General features: G+C 41.0%; 1 protein-coding gene and 1 long non-coding RNA gene across 2 annotated transcripts in view; both read right to left on the reverse strand.

Moving 5' to 3' along the window:
- The window catches only part of LOC115165450 (uncharacterized protein C1orf232-like), a 44,614-nt gene extending 39,404 nt beyond the window's left edge, over positions 1-5,210 (reverse strand). The window contains exon 1 of the mRNA XM_029718579.1: positions 5,202-5,210. The gene's annotated coding sequence lies outside the window, so the exon portion shown is untranslated. The remainder of the gene's footprint in view (positions 1-5,201) is intronic.
- A 7,313-nt stretch (positions 5,211-12,523) lies between these two features.
- On the reverse strand, positions 12,524-16,276 carry LOC115177080 (uncharacterized). Its single transcript, XR_003872334.1, has 6 exons — positions 16,097-16,276; positions 14,720-14,740; positions 14,303-14,332; positions 14,147-14,197; positions 13,780-13,830; positions 12,524-13,181 (listed from the first exon to the last, which is right to left on the reverse strand). It is a non-coding gene; the product is annotated as an uncharacterized LOC115177080 (long non-coding RNA).
- Between the last annotated feature and the right edge of the window lie 1,635 nt (positions 16,277-17,911).

Consider the following 17,911-nt stretch of genomic DNA (forward strand, 5'->3'; position numbering starts at 1 on the left):
ATATAGGCCTAGAGGCGTTGTAAACAAGACCCAAGTAGCAACTTTTAACCAACATAGCTAGTACTTGGTGAGAGGCGAACATTTCGGGAAGGCAGGTTGCTTAGTGGTTCGTGTTGGGCCAGTAACCGAAAGGTTGCTGAATTGAATCCCCGAGCTGACAAGGTAAAAATATGTTGTTCTGCCCCTGAACAAGGCAGTTAACCCACTGTTTCCTGGTAGGCTGTCATTGTAAATAATTTGTTCTTAACTGGCTTGCCTAGTTAAATAAATAAAAAACATAGGCCTATTGTGCATTTTAAACACAACAGACAGCAAATTCCAATGACAAACACCCACATGTGCGAAATTATGCCCATCCCTGGCATGTAATTAACCAGAAACAGTGTTACAGAATTTCACATACCCCACCCTATGTGACCCCTCCCCTCCAGACATGCCAGTGCCATTTTAATCACCCCATTGTCCTCCCAGCATTTCTCAGTCAAAGCCCCTATACTGCCACCTCAAACCTGGAATGGAGGATCGCTGCTGCCACCTCTTGCATGTGTGAACAACTACCATTACAGTTGTTACAGTATTTACACATATAGTAGTACTTTTCTCAGTTAAACTAACAAATGTAGTAAAACCTTATTGGTTTACCATGTTTTCTGAAGACATTTACACAAGAGTTAATAATCTTATGAATTGCCATCAAATCGTGATCAAATAAATCTAGTTTTGCCAGGACACCAGTGTTAACACCCCTACTCTTACGATAAGTGCCATGGGATCTTCAGTGACTACAGAGAGTCAGGGTACCCGTTTAAAGTCCCATCCAAAAGATAATGGGATATATATATATATTTTTTTAAGACATGAGGAAAGGGTGCCTCCTACTGGTCCTCCAACACCACTTCCAGCAGCATCTGGTCTCCCATCCAGGGACTGACCAGGACCAACCCTGCTAAGCTTCAGAAGCAAGCCAGCAGTGGGATGCAGGGTGGTATGCTGCTAGCAAGAACCAGCATTGAGCAGTTTCTCCAAAAACGATGCACCATATTTCATAAACAAGATGCTTTCCAATTTAGCAGACAACCAACAAAATACAATGAATACTTTTAGATAAGCAGTGCTGCAGGGTAATTGGGATCCCGAGTGGTGCAGCGATCTAAGGCACTGCAGTCTAAGGCACTGCATCTCAGTGCAAGAAGCGTCACTACAGTCCTTGGTTCGAATCCAGGCTGTATCACATCCGGCCGTGATTGGGAGTCCCAAAGGGCGATGCACAATTGGCCCAGCGTCGTCTAGGTTTGGCCGGGTTAGGACATCATTGTAAATAAGAACGTTAACTGACATGCCTAGTTAAATAAAAATTAATTAATTGCTCTCAATGGTGATAAACTGCCAAAACTAAGGCTGTTCACATAGGCAGCCCATTCTGATCTTTTTTTTCTCCAACCAAATTGGTATTTTGACCAATCACATGAGTTTATTTTTACAGGGACAGGGCACATTAATCAATGTTTCAGTAAATGTGGCGGTTTTAGCCAGCCGGCTAATTTTCAACTGCAGTCCCTGGGCAGGTTATTAAAAACAATTACAATACAGACAATCAATGAGCAGTGAGCACACGCAGAGCAACACAGGACAAGCAAGACGTAGCATGCAGACAGAGCAATATAGCACAAAAAAGCAACAAGACAAAATCCATAAAAGCAACAGTGTTTCCACACCTCACAAGCAACCGACATGGAAAGCGGCAATGCACAGCTAGGGATTATGTTCACTAATCTGATTGACCTTTAGCCATGTCTTCATGTTTTTTGTGAAAGTGTGATAGGTGGTGCAGTTGTGTGTGTCTGATGGCAGTGTATTCCAAACATGGGAAGCGCTCACAGAGAAAGCTGATTGACTAAAGGTGCTTTTCCTTAAGGAAACTATACAGTCACAGCTTATGGCAGACCTTGTGGATCTGCCATATGTTTGGGTTTTCTGTTTAACAAAAGTACTGAGTGGAGGGGGAGCCAGGCCATTTAGAATCTTGAATACAAAACATGCGTCGGTGTATTGCACAAGATTTTTCTGAGGATGTAACAGTGATGGCTATTGGGCTTCCTATCAAGCACTTTGAGAGCCTTTTCATAGACCGACACTGTGTTTAAAATGTTGTACAGCAAGCTTGGGCCCAACTAGTCAAGCAGTATGTTAAATGGGGGAGTATCATAGATTTGAAGTACAGTTTTGCTACCTCTATAGTCAAACAATTTCGTATAAATCGGGAATTCGCTAGGTTGAACTTGGTTATTTGAGTTTCTTTTTTTTTTAAAGCAGGTGAAAAAGGTGAGGTTGGAATCAAGTATGATGCCAATGTACTTAAAAATCAGATACCACCTGGAGCTTCTCCCCACAGAAATATGTCTCAGTAGCATCAGTTGCCCTCTGTGAAGAACATGCAGACAGTTTTTTTCACATTGAGACACAAACATGAGTCACTGAGCCACTTTGTCACCTGGACCATTACAGTAGTGAATTCTTGTGTAGCTTGTTGTTTGCATGTGTAACAGTATAGTTTCCGTCCCTCTACTCACCCCTACCTGGACTCGAACCAGCCACCCTCGAAGCATCGTTACCCATCACTCCACAAAAGCCGCGGCCCTTGCAGAGCAAGGGGAACTACTTCAAAGCGATTGACGTCACCGATTGAAACGCTATTAGCGCGCACCCCGCTAACCAATTCACATCGGTTACACATATATCACTGTATCATCTGCATACATTTGAACTTCAGACCCAGTACATACAGAAGGCAGCTCATTAATGTACAGGCTGAACAGGAGGGGCCCCAGTATTGACCCTTGGGGCACGCCCAATCATAGCTAAGAGTGGGCGACAGCTCATTGCTCACTCTGACACACAGAGTTCTGCCTTCAAGGTATGATTTCATCCATCTCAAGGCATCGGGGGAAAAGTTGAACTTGGACAATTTTGTGAGGAGAACCTCATGGTTAACAGTATCAAAAGCCTTCCTTAGGTCCAGAAACACAGCCCCAACAACGCCCCCTTTGTCCAACAGGGCGGCAGGTAGCCTAGTGGTTAGAGCAACGGGTCAGTAACCGAAAGGTTGCTAGATCGAATCCCCGAGCTGACAAGGTAAAAGAATGTGTTGTTCTGCCCCTGAACAAGGCAGTTAAACCCACTGTTCCTAGGCCGTCATTAAAAATAAGAATTTGTTCTTAACTGACTTGCCTTGTTAAAAGGTTAAATAAATACAAATCTTGGACTTCACATTTTCCAGAAGAAAGCAGTTGGCCGTTTCTGTGGAGTGTTTTGCTCTGAAGCCAAACTGCATGGAGTGCAATGTGAAGGGGGCTGTTGTTGATGTGGGCAATCAGTTGTTCTGCTACACACTTTTCAGCAACCTTCGACACCACATGTAGTATACTAGTGGGCCTGTAGTTACGTCACCAGGGTCACAAGATTAAAAGATTGTCGTTATTATGGCCAAATTCCAGACCCTTGGAAACACCCCCTGACCAATAGATGTGTTGGTGACCTTAGTAAATGGGGCCAATGAGTGACTCTTTGTAGTTTGTAAGAAAGGTAGAGTCCAGCCCAAACACATCTTTGGCTTTAGAGTTCTTTAGTGAGCTAATCACCTTGTTCCCCTCTGACTCAGAAACCTCCCTTATGATGAAGACAGGTTGAGTGTCATTCACTAGCACTGAGCCCAAGAAACCAGTGGAGGGGGTTCTGTGTCAGTACCCTGACAAGAGTCAACAAAGTAGGAATTGAAGGCTATTGCTATTTCGACTGCATCCTGTGTTAGATTAGAAATCATGGTGAATGACAATCTTTTTGCAGTGTTATCATGGTCTTTCCCTGTTAACTTTTTTTAGATTCTCCCAGATCAATTTAGAATTTCCCTTTGCTTATGTTAATATAAAAAAAGTTTGCCTTAGCCTGTCTGATTTCTTTCAACACCTTATTTCTCAACATGGTAAACCTACGTCTGTCATGCTCTAATTTGTACTTTTGGGATATTTTTAGAGCATGATCTCGTTCTTTCATCAGTTACCAGATTTCTCCATTTAGCCAAGGAATAGTGCTCTTTTGGCCAGGTTTAGATTTCATTTTCTTTAGGAAGCCATTTATTGTAGTCTGGATTGTGGATAGAAAAACCTGACTATTTGCTTCCACATCTGTATAGGACAAGAGACCATTCCAGTTCATTTCCTTAATTGCGTTTTCAAAATAATTAAATTCACTCTTAGAAAGCCTGGTCAACTCAGAATACCTAACAGTAGAGGTTAAACCTGTTCTTAGAAAGCTTTCTGGCTACAAGTGTCAGATTAAGATCAGATAGCCCAGTAACCATTTAGTCAGTCACTCTCTCTGGTTTAATTACTGAACACCAGATCAATCTGTGTTTTAGAGCAACAAGTCACCCTGGTTGGCCCTTTAACTAGCTGTGTAAGGTCAAAGGTATTAGTGATCCATTTGAGGGTTTTCCTACAAGACTTGTCTTCATAATTAACGTTAAAATCTCCCATTAAGATGACCTCTTTCCACAAAATCACATTCCCTAAGCATGTTATTAAACTGATCAAAAAACACACTTTTGGTGGAAGGTGGTCTATACATTCCAATAAGGGTAAAATACATTTGGGGAGACAGTGTAACGTTTAGGCCAATACATTCTAGTTCATTATCACATGACCACTCAATTTGTTTACATAGGATATGTTCTTTAATGTAAATCTGACCCCCTCTTCCTTCAATCCACTCTCTCTTGAAAACATTGTAGCCAGGCACAATCAAAGCAGCATATGGAGATTTTAATGGAGCCATGTCTCTGAAAGGCAGAGGAAGTCAAGGTTGGAGTCTGTGAGATGTTGAATTTATCACTTTTTGGAATGACACTGCGAATGTTCAAGTACCCCCTATTAGTCCCTTGGGTTTAGCTCGTGGGTCCCAGATAACTCGAGTGATTGACACATTGAAAAAAAAGTTACATTTTCTGTGTTTTCTGACGGCTAGGTTTAGGCCGTTTTGATTAGGGGCAGTTCAGTAGTGCAATTAACTTGCACTGGATGCGGGAACTAATTGCGTGCCAGAAGTAGAGTCAGGGATCGCCTATATCGACTTGGATATGTTTGGAGAGTCAAATTCCAACTTGGAGCCGGGTGACTCGAGAGAAACCATGGGACCATAGCACTCACCCACTTCCGCAGCGGCGACGATACACTGCTTTCCACTCCGGTGAGTATCGCTGGCTCGGTGACGTTAGGCCCAGGGTTGAGTTGCACAACCCCGGAGAGCCGGAGGGTAGTGAACAGGTAGTTTAACAGTTCCCAATAAATGTTGGGACTTGTTTTTTACACCTAAATGGTTCAGTGGAATAGGGAGCGAGGTATACTTGGCCACTATTCAGAACATTATGGTATGCTGTGTACTGTCCGCTCCCGTGGAACCAATGTGTTGGTATTCTCCGCAGTTGATTGATTGTGTCATCCCAGCAAGGACGCACTGAGATCAGTAGGGCAGCTACATAACTGACAATTGTGGCAATGTACTACAGAAAAAACGCATACTTGCGCTTTAAATCTTTGCATTAGTTACTTAGCTGGAGTCGGCGTACACCTGAGGTTTTAGATAAAATAGCATCTGTAGAAGCCTCCGTTCTGTTTGCCATCTATTACGTCAAATCTTTAACTGATCTGATGGTCAAAATATAAATTGAGAAAAAAAAAGATTCTGCTGCCTGTCTAAACAGCCTAAGTGGTTCCATCACCAATTTAAAAACCACACCTGTTAAATCATTTATTTAACTAATCAATAATATCTATCCCATTGAGCGGTTATACTTTAATTACAAAAATCAGTTAATAAAATAACTTTGCCTAGCGGCTCCATCCATATTGTTAACCAACCAAGTCCTATTGTGGTGTAAAAATCTGTTCTTCCCCCCCCAAAAAAATGTTATAACACAATTGAGCCATTTCTCTACCCCTCCAGTACGTGCTCTTTTCCATTGTTAGCTAATTAATAATTGAGTCAACCAATCAAACTGTTGGAAATCAATTGTGGACACACAAACTAATTTTCGCGCAAAAGTGTCATTTAAAAAGCTGTAGATTGAACTGACCTGCAACTGTGCTCGGATTGAGCTGGTTGAAATGTACTCAAACGAGGGAGTACAAGCACACGATGGTCACGTATCAAGCTATATAGGAAGCCAGGCCAGTCTAGAGATACATGAGGTGGGTGGGGCAATCTGAGCCATGAGTGCACAAGACATTTAAATGTGCGTACAAGTCACAGAGACACCTCTGAATAGAATGTGCTCGCCTAGTGTGATCGATAACACGTATTTCTAGTCGGAGAAAGAATGTTTCTTTACTGGTAGTTAATACATTTGTCCTATACATGAAATGTATGTTGTAGCCCTAATGAAACAGAAACAGAACGTGTTTGATGCGGTTGCGTTTCCCACGTTTTAATTTCGGTTTATAGGCTACATAATTGATTAATTGATTGACTGTTGTTGTAGTATTGCTTTCGTTGACTGCAGATAGGTTATTGGCCCAACGAGCAACAGACAGACATTTAGCACACAAATGGTTAGTTTAGTGCTCTGCTGTGTAGACTAGTTGTATGCAGTTGAACTCTAGTCTAACGCAGGGCTGGGCAACTCCAGTTTTCGGGAGCCTGATTGGTGTCACACTTTTGGCCCCTGGTCTAAGGCCATGGTGATGGAAGACAGAAGCTATACATTATTATAAACTGGGTGCTGATTGGCTGACAGCCATGGTATATCAGACCGCATACCATGGGTATGACAAAACATTTGTTTTTACTGCTATAATTACGTTGGTAACCAGTTTATAATAGCAATAAGGAACCTTAGGGGTTTGTGGTATATGGCCAATATACCACGGCTAAGGGTGGTATCCAGGCACTCCGCATTGCGTCGTGCTTAAGAACAGCCCTTAGCAGTGGTATATTTGTCATATACCACACCCCCTCATGCCTTATTGCTTAAATAGACCTAAATACATTTGGAATGTTCATATCCATTCCTCATGTCAACACTATCCTAGAACAAATAGCAGAACTCTCAGCAACCCCCACCTTCCTCTTTCCTTTAAGGTTGCTTTCCCCTCCCCATAATTTGTTCTCCTTGTGAGAAACTTTCCCACTCCCTCCTCTTCCCAGCTAGTCCCATTTTGGTAGTCACCCTCAAATAAATGCTAGTAGGCCTATGTGTATAGCTTAACTTTTGTCTTTGAGGATGCCATCCCCCTCACCCTTCATGCTAGTCACATGAACTCAGCGGATGAGGTTTGCAGGGTGGAGATGGACTACCATCCCTTGTGGTGTCTCGCTAGTTGTTGTTTCATAACAAATTTACGGTGGCTCTGTTTCTTTTCAGATGAAAAGTCTGCTTTCACTTTGTTTTCATTTGTTAATTCCTGTTTCTTGTCCATTAAGTGCCTCCTGACTAGAGGGAATTCCAATAGGCCTACAGTATTTGAAAAGGGCACACCAGTCCAATGTGTGAGACCTGCGCGATAGAGGAGAGCAGCTTCACTATCCCTTACCAGAATGACGGTGGAGTGTGAAATCCTCATCTGTTCATTTTGATACATGGCATACAGGCCAACCCCACATTTAGATCCAACCCCTCTCTTATAGACAGCATCAAGGCCACATGTTTCTATGTTTTGCTTCTCTGCTGTTTGTACAGTCCTCCACTGTCTCGGGTTTGTACTGTATACTGTACTGTATAGGCTTGTGTTGTGGATAGTGACACTCACAGGTTTACATCTTTTTGCCAGTCATATTGGCCCCCTGGTTTGTGGAGCGAGTGTTGTGTCTGTGTGTGACATCCCACTGTAGGGAGAGGCACATCATACACTCTATTTGGTTGAAAAGATATAGCCACTTGCCTCGCTATTTTTCCTAATTCCCACGTTGGAATGGGGAGGCTATCCTTCTAATTTACCAAAATGTGTTAGAGCCTAGCCATGCTGATGTTGCAAAGTTTGGGAGGCAAATGGTTGGATGTATATTAACTCTAAGTACAATGTATGTAAATTGAAAACACTAACAGGTCTCTCCTTATGTCAATTCTAAAGTGCTGGAGATAAGAAAGCCATCTGGTGGACAGGCAAGCCACTGATTAAAGTCTCTTAATTCTGGTCAGACACTGCCCTCTATTGGAGGCTAAAATGTATCACACTGATGTCTCATGTCAAATTGAAATCTAGTCAGATAATACAGTGCATTCGGGAAAGTATTCAGACCCCCTTCCCTTTTTCCATTTTGTTACATTACAACCTTATTCCAAAATTGATTAAATAAAAATCATCAATCTAAACACAATATCCCATAATGACAAAGCGAAAACAGGTAAAAAAAAAATTTGCAAGTGTATAACAAATAAAAAAGATAATTACCTTATTTACATAAATATACAAATCCTTTGCTATAAGACTCAAACTTGAGCTCAGGTGCATCCTCTTTTCCATTGATCATCCTTGAGATGATTCTACAAATTGATCGGAGTCCACCTGTGGTAAAATCAATTGATTGGACATGATTTGGAAAGGCACACACCTGTCTAAATAAGGTCCCACAGTTGACAGTGCATGTCAGAGCAAAAACCAAGCCATGAGGTCAAGGAATTGTCCGTAGAGCTCCGAGACAGGATTGTATCGAGGCACAGATCTGCGGAAAGGTACCAAAAAACAGAGCAATCGGGGGAGAAGGGCCTTGGTCAGGGAGGTGACCAAGAACCCGATGGTCACTCTGACAGAGCTCCAGAGTTCCTCTGTGGAGATGGGAGAACCTTCCTGAAGGACAACCATCTCTGCAGCACTCCACCAATCAGGCCTTTATGCAGGGGCGAAAATCTGATATCAACTTTGGAGGGGACAATTACATGAAATTTTCTCAAGAGCAATTCCTGAGGGGGACACAAAAGTAGTGCTGTAACACATAGCCTACATTGTAATATGGTAAATGTATATTGAGTAACCAAAGAAATAAGGTGTTTGCCGTACTCCTAACTACCGGTACCCAAAACTACACAACTAATCACAACAGCAATACCATTGCCTTTAACAAATCTTAGTTCAGTCACCAGTTTAAGTCGAGAGTGGGGGTATCCATGGCATTTTCCAATGATGTTCCTATTTTACAAGTCAAAAAAATGGAGAACCTTTCATAATGTTGCCAAACAAAGACTCAACAAACTTACCTGAGACTCCCTGTCTCTGCCAGTCTGTCCCTGCATATCTGTCCCCAACTCTGCTGTCTGTGTGCCATCTGTTGCCTGCTCTGCCTAATGACATCATTGTGAAACATTTCCATTAGAATTTCATTTCTTTCTTATGAACATTTTATCAACTAGTCATTGAGATATTAGGCTACTAGGGTTCTTACTTTGTGTTTTGGTGTACTGAAAAATACTCTGATGTCCGTCTTCTATTTTTCTGCCATTTTTCTACCTGGCTGGCTGGCTACACACACACACAGTGTGTAGGTTATTTACAGTAGGAGATGGGCTTCTATCATCTTATATTTTATCATTCTATTTGGGCTTCGATCTAAAAGGTAGCTAGCAAATGTGAAACGGATTAAAATTACAAGAGTTGACAGCTGTATGAGTTCACCATTTACACAACATATGCTGCAACCTTTTGTAATTTTAATAGTTTGTTTCATATTGGCTGGCTTCCAACAATAGCTGAATTTGCAAAGCTAGCGAGCACCAATTCCGTTTCAGTGGTGTTTGCTATAATCTTTGCTACCCGGGTTAAATAAAGGTGAAATAAAATAAATAAAAGTTCCCTTGCGACAATTTAGCTTTTGCAACGAGACCATTAAATATATTTAAGACAATGGTAGAAGAGAGTGTAGTTCTGTTCAGTTTGGACTCCAGTTTATCGCTAACCTTATCACAGGGACTTTGAAGCACTAACTTACATCATCTGCATGCTGATCTTGGAATAAATTGACGATAGCAAAGATTCCATCTTTGACGAGGCCACATAAATGGAATAATTACTAGCTAGCTTAATAGTTAATATTTGCCCGCTAGCTCTGCATATTCAGCTAGTGTGTGTGCGCGATTGACTGGATTAACCTCACGTCAGTTACGTTCATTGAGTGCCTTTCAGACAGTGGATACCACCCCTCTGTTACCTTGCCAACTAAGGAACTGGCAGTGGATCAAACCATTGTGAGGCAAAGGGTGGGGGGTCGCAATCTTTTGAAACTTAAAAACGCGCTATTAAGTGTCTATAATCAGCACAATTGCTTTCATTGCGTATTATTAATATTATTTAAATTACATAGTTATGTTTCAGTGATATATTGGGGGGGACAAATCATATTTTTCCCAGGATGGGGGGGTCGTGTCCCCCCCGGAATTTCCGCCCCTGCCTTTATGGCAGAGTGGCCAGAGGGAAGGCAAATGACAGCCCACTTTGAGTTTGCCAAAAGGCACCTAAGGGACTCTCAGACCATGATAAACAAGATTATCTGGGCTGATGAAACCAAGATTGAATTCTTTGGCCTGAATGCCAAATGTCACGTCTGGAGGAAACCTGGCACCATCCCTACGGTGAATCATGGTGTTGGCAGCATCATGTTGTGGGGATGTTTTTTAGCAGCAGGGACTGGAAGACTAGTCAGGATCGAGGGAAAGATGAACGGAGCAAAGTACAGAGATCCTTGATGAAAACCTGCTCCAGAGTGCTCAGGACCTCAGACTGGGGCGAAGAGTCACCTTCCAACAGGACAACGACCCTAAGCACATAGCCAAGACGTGGCTTCTGGACAAGTTTCTGAATGTCCTTGAGTGGCCCAGCCAAAGGTCGAACATGAACATCTCTGGAGAGACCTGAAAATAGCTGTGCAGCAACACTCCCCATCCAACCTGATAGAGCTTGAGAGGGTCGGCAGAGAATGGGAGTAACTCCCCAAATACAGGTGTGCCAAGCTTGTAGCGTCATACCCAAGAAGACTCTAGGCTGTAATAACTGCTAAGGTACTTCAACAAAGTACTGAGTAAAGGGTCTGAAGACTTACAGTACCATTCAAAAGTTTGGGGTCACTTAAATGTCCTTGTTTTTGAAAGAATTTTTTTTTTTGTCAATTAAAATAACATCAAATTGATCAGAAAGTGTAGACATTGTTAATGTTGTAAATGACTATTGTAGCTGGAAACAGCTTATTTTTTATGGAATATCTACATAGCCGTACAGAGGCCCATTATCAGCAATCATCACTCCTGTGTTCCAATGGCACGTTGTGTTAGCTAATTCAAGTTTATCGTTTTAAAAGGCTAATTGATCATTAGAAAACCCTTTTGCAATTATGTTAGCACAGCTGAAAACTGTTGTGCTGATTAAAGAAGCAATAAAACTGGCCTTCTTTAGACTAGTTGAGTATCTGGAGCATCAGCATTTATGGGTTCGATTACATGCTCAAAATGGCCAGAAACAAAGACCTTTCTGCTGAAACCCGTCAGTCTAATCTTGTTCTGAGAAATGAAGGCTATTCCATGTGAGAAATTGCCAAGAAACTGAAGATCTTGTACAACACTGTGTACTACTCCCTTTACAGAACAGCGCAAACTGGCTCTAACCAGAATAGAAAGAGGAGTGGAGGCCCAGGTGCACAACTGAGCAAGAGGACAAGTACATTGGAGTGTCAAGTTTGAGAAACAGATGCCTCACAAGTCCTCAACTGGCAGCTTCATTAAATAGTACCTGCAAAACACCAGTCTCAACGTCAACAGCGAAGAGGCGACTCCGGGATGCTGGCTTTCTAGGCAGAGTTCCTGTTTTATTGGCCAGTCTGAGATATGGCTTTTTCTTTGCAACTCTGCCTAGGCCAGCATCCCGGAGTCGCCTCTTCACTGTTGACATTGAAACTGGTGTTTTGCAGGTACTATTTAATGAAGCTGCTCCTTGAGGACTTGTGAGGCGCCTGTTTCTCAAACCAGACACTAATATACGTGTCCTCCATTTTAGAATAAGGCTGTAACGTAACAATGTGGAAAAAGTCAAGTGGCCTGAATACTTTCCTAATGCACTGGATACCCCTCAGCCATGCACTACCTTTATCGACAAAGGGATGGATTGGTGGTAGAAAAGTGACAACACAGAACCACCACATAGCAGAGAACTTACTTTTGCTGACACAATAGCAGATGCCCAATAGAGGTTGAATTGGTAGGTAATGCATTTTTATGGCAGTAGAGAAAAGGCCTCAATATTGTAATCCAATAGGATGAAAGTGGATGGATTTTATCTATGCATTTTTCTTACAGGAAGGAGCCCCAGGTGACTAGGTCTGGGGTTCCCCATGAGGAAGCAGTTGCTGTCCCTGCCCAATAGGAAAGTATCAGATAACCTGTGGATTTGTGCACAAACTAGCATGTCAACAACTGTGACAAAGAATGTTTGATATACAGTTTGCTGTATAATGATTTGCTATGTTATATAGATGTCTAAATTAAGCAAAAATAGCCTTTTTATCATTTTATTCAAGAACATTTAAAATTTCATAGGCGTCACAATAGCTCTTTCCACTGTTTTTACAGAACAATTTAATAAAATAAACAATAGAACAAATGATTAAGTTCACATTATTAATTTTGTGTGTTGCTTGTGTGTTGACCTAATACAAGTTAGTGATTACTTTCAAACGGTGTCTTTTGTCTCCTGAATGAGAAGATCTGATGTTGATTCAAAACATTTGGTAAGTAATTAATTAATATTACTTGTACAATAAAAAAACTAAAAGGAGTGGCAAAAACCCGATTCCTCTTAAACATTTTCGAAACACACTTTAGCTGCCTTTAATGTTTGGATTTATGTAGGAAAATAACATTCATCAGTTAAAAAAAGCAGGGTTAGAAGTTTCTTTTCTTTTTTAAAACTTTGACTGGATATGGACGGTATTCATTTAAACAAGGCATAAAAATGGATATGAACTTGACAACCCCTTGGAACAGCTTCATTACGTCAAATGTAAGCCCACAATGAACTATAAATGATATCTTTTAATATAAAAAAAACTTGGTAAAAAATACTTATTTTAAACTGTACAGTCACCAAGTACACAGAATGATCACAACTTCAAACAGTTCTTCATTTGGCGTCTCCGGCGGCTTCAACCTTCGCCTAGAAATGGGGGGGAGGGGAAATTGACTTATTTCAGACCTACAAAAATAACTAAAACAAAAAACTGTTTGTATGCAACAAGAAAGTTACCTTTGATCTGTTATTGTCAAGAGAATAGAAAATAAGAAACCGTCCAACTAACTAAATACGTATATTTAAGTGCATCTTACCCCATAGGCCTACTGTATTGTTGTAGTGAAAGTAATATTTTTTTTCCTAAAGATTAGTTATTTTTGTGCAAATCGATTCAATTACATGCACTAACTTATGCCAGCAGGGCAGAAAGCAAATACATTACATAGCGTCCAGAGGTTCTATGTAATGACAATTTCCACAGAACTGCTTGGTTAATATCATTCCACAATTCACACATAATTGAGTTGAGCGCCCATCAAATAAGTAATGCATGCATGTATGTAGAGGTGGACTGAATTAATCACATCCCCATCAAGGTACAGTGTGGTTTATTTGAGGTAAGGGTGACTGATGGATTGCAGATAAAGTCATGTACAGCCTAAAGCGAAACCAAATCTAAACCCTAATGGGGGAGAAGAATCACATTGAATAGATAGCAAACAGATCCTTTCAGGACACAAACCTCAGCCTTGGCATCACCGTTCTCAGCTGCCTTCTTTCCTTTGACTGGCTTCTGAAGAAGAAAAAACACGTTAGCCACTGTTGACTACTGAAGGAGTAAGTGTATTCTCTCTCCTCTCACTTCCTTCAAGATGTTATGCATCTTGCCAAATACTTGAGATTCTTTTTCTGATGCTTTCCCTCATGTGGCTGTTAAAAAATATAATAAATAGGACAACTTCTGAGTTGATGCCAAAGGCCATGAATCAATAACGCTTAGGCTAAGAGTTAACACAACCGCTAATAAACTAGATGCGAAAACAGCACATTGAAGAACTCCAAGTTTAACTTTATTAATAAAAGACAGATGAAACAAATATTTAACATACTTTGGGTGCTGCCGCTTTTTTGGGTTTGGCCGCCGGCTTTGGCGCAGGTCTCTGCAAAAAAGAAATAAGACGGTAATTAGGGTAAGTACCACATGAGTTTGCAATACAAAGAAATGTACAGATCCTAAAGTAGCCTATTTCAACGGTACTACTTACAGATGACAAACGTGCTGAACGTCTTGCAGGCTGAAAAAGAAACACATTTTACATATCTAGCTATGACTCAGTTACTACTATATTGGTCCCACTTTAAACAAACAACAACTTAAAGAATAGGAAGCCGTCAAAAATAATGATGATAGATGTATCCGCAAATTATAATTAATAAGCAAACGTCATGCTTTATAAAGGGTTTCAAATGAGTAATGGCACATTTGACTTTTCATATCACCCTTTATGTATATAAGTGTTAACAAATGATCTGTGACGCATTTATGTAGACCTAATTGCTCAAGACTTTATGAACATCTTATATAGCATGTATAAGTTGTAGTTCAGTTAAAGTGTAACAAATTATAACGAATACACTAGTTAACAGTTTAGAATGAATATTGTGAATATTTGTATGCATACCTCATCGCCCTTGGTAGCACTCTGAAAACAAGAAAAAGCAGAAGGAAAATCTTTATAAACGGGTAGGAAATTAATTCAGAAAGCAAATTTTAAATACGTTGAAGAATAAATACATTTAGCTAATGTATCAGACAGTATGTCTGGGTAGTACAGCATAGGTCCTTTTCAAAAAGTAAGGTAACTGCAGCAGATGCTGTCCATTGTTGCCCTCTCTTATTCTATGGATGGCCCCTTTGATCAAAATGAAGCATCACATCCCCAGAGAACATGCTGGGCTTTTGTATAATGTATATTTTGCACAACGGATTACATACACCACCGTGAGCAAGTTAGCCATACATTTTTTTTATGACATACATTTCCGCTGTTCTAGGCTACTTCTGACTTCGAAGGAATTCCCGCGCATATTCAAATTCAAATCTAACCTGTCACAACAATCGGGCGCGCTTGGCACTTCCTTTGTTTTGCGTCAATTCGCGCTCGACAGCCATCAACAAGATGAAGTTCGCGCTCAATAAATCTACCTAGCAACATTATTTCGATGAAGTTAATGCGGCTAACGATGCAGTGATGTGTTTTTATTTTTTTTTGTAATACTTTGAGGTTCAACGATAAACCCAATAGAAAAGGTCATTGAAAAGCACCCGCGCATATGCTGCTTGTGCATTCACATAGATGCTAGCTAATGTTGGCTATGCAAAGATGGCAGCCTGACGTTGAAATTTGCAGGGCCAGGGTAAATGGACTGAAGTTAACGTTAACAACTCTAGCTAATGTTAGTTGGGGAAAAAATGCATTAGCAAGGAATTATTATTAGCTGGTAAAGTAGAGGATTCATATGATTGCATTTAAGCGTTGCGTCGGGTGCAAACTATTGAAAAACGACCAAGCATCTTTTCCCACCAATTTCTGTGGCTCACTGATTCAAGCCTGCCTCAACATGACTAGAAAACTAGACACAGGCAGCACATTGAAATACACATATTAATAGTTAAATCGTTTATATGTATGAAATATCTCAGTTGAGCCCCGCGAGCTTCTGCACAACTTCCAAGAAGCATCAAGCGCGTGATGCCCAAATCGTACTTAGCTTTTGAGTGCATGGACTAGTCATAGGTATGCTCAATGTAGGACGAATACTCGTAATAAATATGGTTAATATGTTTACACCTTATTTCTTATGTAGTTGTACTTTTTTTACGGTTTCTTTGATATGTTGATGACTGCGTTGAGAGGATGACCCATTTTGCCGCCATTTCTAAACGACGACATACAGTACTGATGAAGAGACCAAATGCAATTTTAAAACGGCAAGATGCAAGCCAAAAAATAATAATACAAATATATTTGTTAGCCGGAAAATTAAGGATTCCTTACCTTTCTTTTGGGCATGTTGATGATTGTTCGGGAATTGCAACACAATTTTTTTTTTTAAATGTGAGTTGTTGGCTATCTCACTAAGCTCTTCTAGCCACGTTAGCAATGCAACAATGGTGAATGTAAAATAATGACCGAATGTAAAATATAAGATAGAAACCGGTTTGAACCAGTTTTTATATTTTAAGTCATACATTGGATGAAAACAAATCACGTGCTTGTGGGCGTCTCCATTTTCTTAAAGAGATAGTGCATGATAAATACCACCGCTGTAACAAGGTGGCGTGGTTTCTGCAGCAAAGACAGTTCAGTGTAGGGAGAAACTGCTTCTCCAATCAAAATCCCCTATCACGCTTGTAGGCGATGTCATGGCGACGTTAGATCGCTAAACTCATGCGCAGAAACACTTAATCTTGTCTAAGGTTTGTCTCGCGCCGAACTGCGAATTTACAGGCCATCAAATCAATGGCACCCCTTCCATATAAAGTAGTTTTTTGTGTCAATTGGTCAATTTCACGAAGTTGGAGTAATAAAATGTTCAACTACTTAAAACATTGGGTCGTTCATAGGTTGTACCTACATTTCCAGAAAATTAACAACTAAGGAAGAACGTTTCACTACTCTCATTGACTTCTTCAACCCCGGCCTTGTCTGCTTGATCTGCTTCACAAGCATTCCCGGCAGTCTCGCGATGTTGCCCCTCTGGGTTTAGAAACTTTGTCTGCAGTGTACATCACCCGTCAATGATGCAAGATACAATATAAAACATCCTATAAAAAGTTACAAAATCATCAATTTGGATGTACAATTTATGAATATAAGTAATGTACATGAAACTAAATTAACAATCACGTTTATTCTGCAAGATAAAGAAACCTGGTAAAAATATAGTTGTTTTACATGTCAAATATGGGCATCCATGACCATAACAGTTATTGCACAATGACATTCATTGAAAATTTGACTTGACCAGTCCAGCACACATACACTATAAACTCAGCAAATAAAGAAACGGCCCTTTTTCAGGACCCTGTCTTTCAAAGATAATTCAGAAAAATCCAAATAACTTCACAGATCTTCATTGTAATGGGTTTAAACACTGTTTCCCATGCTTATTCAATGAACCATAAACAACATGCACCTGTGGAACGGTCGTTAAGACATTAACAGCTTACAGACGGTAGGCAATTAAGGTCACAGTTATGAAAACTTAGGACACTAAAGAGGCCTTTCTACTGACTCTGAAAAACACCAAAGAAAGATGCCCAGGGTCCCTTAGGTATGCTGCATGCCTTAGGTATGCTGCAAGGAGGACTGCAGATGTGGCCAGGGCAGTAAATTGCAATGTCCGTATTGTGAGATGCCTAAGACGCTGCAGGATGGACAGCTGATCGTCCTGCAGTGGCAGACCATGTGTAACAACCCCTGCACAAGATCGGTACATCCAAACATCACACCTGCGGGACAGGTACAGTATTGCAACAACAACTGCCCGAGTTACACCAGGAACACACAATCCCTCCATCGGTGCTCAGACTGTCCGCAATAGGCTGAGAGAGGCTGGACTGAGGGCTTGTAGGCCTGCTGTAAGGCAGGTCCTCACCAGACATCACCAGCAACAACGTCGCCTATGGGCAAACCCACCGTCGCTGGACCAGACAGGACTGGCAAAAAGTGCTCTTCACTAACAAGTTGTGGTTTTGTCTCACCAGGGGTGATGGTCGGATTCACGCTTATTGTCGAAGGAATGAGCGTTACACCGAGGCCTGTACACTGAAGCGGGATCGATTTGAAGGTGGAAGGTCCGTCATGGTC

This window comes from Salmo trutta, chromosome 3 (genome assembly GCF_901001165.1).
Source record: "Salmo trutta chromosome 3, fSalTru1.1, whole genome shotgun sequence".
Classification (NCBI taxonomy): domain Eukaryota; kingdom Metazoa; phylum Chordata; class Actinopteri; order Salmoniformes; family Salmonidae; genus Salmo; species Salmo trutta.